The 2,846-nt window shown below is 43.8% G+C and overlaps 1 non-coding gene across 1 annotated transcript; it reads left to right on the plus strand.

The window, feature by feature from the left end:
* Positions 1 to 787: 787 nt before the first annotated feature.
* On the plus strand, positions 788 to 919 carry LOC111817745. Its single transcript, XR_002821874.1, has one exon. It is a non-coding gene; the product is annotated as a small nucleolar RNA SNORA70 (small nucleolar RNA).
* Positions 920 to 2,846: the final 1,927 nt, after the last annotated feature.

Here is a 2,846-nt window from a genome sequence, read left to right on the forward strand (position 1 = left end):
GACAGTTTCACTAAGTTGCTCAGGCTGGCCTTGAACTTGTGATCCTCTTACGTTTGCCTCCCAGGTAGATGAGATTATAACAGTATACCATTACACTCAGCCTCAACTGTATTGCTTTGTTTTACTTTGTGTTTGGTTGCTCTGTTGTTGATTCATTCTAGGTACTGGGGATGTAGTGGCAAGACAGTTAAGGTCCCTGTTTGTCTGGGATTGTCAACCTAATAAAGGAGCCAGACACTACACAAATATACAATTGTACGTTTTAAGAAGATATAGTGCAAGTTTCTGTGAGACAATACCACAAAGGGGCTTATTGAGATCAGGAAGTCAAAGGGTTCAGATTCAGATGTGTCAAGCTTGAGGTGCGGTCAGACATTCAAGTAAAGATGTTAGTCAAGTATCTAACTACTAGGTGGGTCTTGAGGGCGCGAGTCAGAAACCCAAAAGGCACTGGGAACTGTGGGGCTCTTATTTAGACTAGGGGAAGAAAAAAACAGAGCCCAGGACAGAACCTACAGGAAAGGAAACACTAAAGAAGGAACTAAATGGAGGAGCTGACAACAAAATGTGAGTTTGAAAATTAAGTGTGGGAGACTGGGCACAGTGGCACGCACCTGTAATCTCAGTGCTTGGGAGGCTGTAAACAGGAGGATCACTACGAGTCCGATCTAGTAGTGAGACCCTGAACACCCTGTAGGCCCTTCCGCCCCCACCCCCAAAAAAAGCTAACTGAAAATGAAATATGGTAAAGACATTTTAAAAATTATTTTAAAAATAGGAGATTCCTTTGCAGTCAATAAGCCAACTGGGTGCCCTCGCGGGTGGGCATGCAGGATGCAGTGGCTAGGCACAGCAACCCCTCGGTGGGGTGCACAGCCTGTTGTGTGTACCAGCTGCTGTAGGGACCTTGAAGATACCACTTTCCTGTGGATGGTGGTATATCTGACCTCCTGCCATCCAGTCCAGGCTCCAGACAGGCATGTGGGGTGCCTCAGGGCGGCCCCGGGGAACAGTGTGAAGGGTTCACATCGGACAGGTGATCGTGGCCATGTGAACCAAGCTGCAGAACAAGGAACATGAGGAGAGGCCCTGCACAGGGTCAAGTTCAGGTTCCCAAGCTGCCAGAATAGCTACCTCTCAAAGAAGTGGGGCTTCACTGAGTTCAATCAATGTAGATGAATTTGAAGACATGGTGGCCAAGAAGCGCCTCATCCCTGATGACCACGGGGTGAAATACAGCTTGAGTCATAGTCCCCTGGACAAAGTGGCAGGCTTTGCATTCCTGCAGGCTTCTGCTGCACCCCCACCTTCATAACAAGTGCATCAATAATTCTTATTTCTTCCCCCTATAGGAGAGGCTTAGGAAAGGTGACAGGAGGGTCAAAAGCTAGAAGGTTAAGTGAACTGAGTATTGGAAATATCCATTGGCTCAGCAGCACAGGGTTTAACGCTTTTAGCAAGAGCAGCCCCGGGAAGAAAATCAGAGAGCAAATAGACAACTGTTGCCTGAAATTGAAAAAGCCTTTCTAACAAGGAACTTTATTGTACGTGGAGCTAACTTGCACCTGTCTCATAGCTACTAAGCATTTCATGGAGTCACCCAGCAAGAAACAACACTTTACTCCCATCTAAAACAGTAGGGAAAATGTCAGGGAGATAACCCTTGCACCGATTTCTTCTTTACATCTGTTGTACAAATCTCCGCAAACCAATGAAACACACACACATAGACGTGCGATGGGTGACTTAATCTTACAAGGAACTTGAGGAAGCTGTTGTCATCATTGCTTCTGCTGATCAGAGTCTCAAAGGTCAAGACCACATTGGAGTCTTTCCATTATTGTAAAAGTTAATGAAAGTTAATTATTAAAGCTGACAGAAAGATAATTTGCCTACTGCCTTACATAACCTATATATAGACATCCTTATACATATGGACGCACATACGGTCCATAGACTCGGGAAGATGGACATAGCCTCCTAGAACTGGACTGCTTTATCTCAAAGTTTTTCCATTGTTACAGAAGCTCTTCGCTGAGTGTGTTTCAGGTAGGAACTACATTGGTAATTGCTTTACTCATGCTGGTTATCTATTTCTTGAAATATATTTTTTTCTGATCAGAGTCTGTTTAGAAGTTATGGTTATATTCTTGAGATTATTCCATAAGCGTAAATATTTGAATGATTCCACTCAGGCTAAAAACGTGTGTCTGGGGCACTCATTGGTAATGTGAAGTAAATATTTGAGAAGGCTTCTAGCTATCGAGTAGGTGGTTGTGTGCATTGCTAGGGCTTAAGCAGCCTTTTCAAAAACAGCAATGCTTCTGCTGTATTCAGATAATTCCTTTAATTCTCATCTGAATCCGACTTTATAAGTAGATCATCAGGGGCTGGGAAGATGGCTCAGCAGATCATCAGCTGTGAAAGTAAGCAAACAAAGCATGTGTTTAGGAAAAGTTCTCTCTAGCAGCTAAAAATCCCTGTTAGAAGGGTTTTAGAAAAGAAGAAGAAGAAGAAGAAGAAGAAGAAGAAGAAGAAGAAGAAGAAGAAGAAGAAGAAGAAGAAGAGTTTTAGAAAGGCTACCTGGTCCAGAGTGGAAGGCTTTATCTACCAGACACCCCAGAAAGTCTAAAAGTAAGGACAGGGGAAAGGAGAAAAATGAACAGATGAAATCAGGACAGAATAAAAAGGGAAGAAGGGGAAGAAGTGGCAGAGGAGTGCCCTGTGTCGCAGCAGTGTAAGATCAGCCAGGGGACCCACCCTGTAGAAGGCCAGCCCTAGCAAGGTGCAACCTCATTCATTTGTTAAAGTGTCAGAAAAAATTTACAATATTTTTCAGGTATACA

The sequence above is a fragment of the Octodon degus genome, unplaced genomic scaffold, assembly GCF_000260255.1.
Source record: "Octodon degus isolate 3935 unplaced genomic scaffold, OctDeg1.0 scaffold00068, whole genome shotgun sequence".
Classification (NCBI taxonomy): Eukaryota; Metazoa; Chordata; class Mammalia; order Rodentia; family Octodontidae; genus Octodon; species Octodon degus.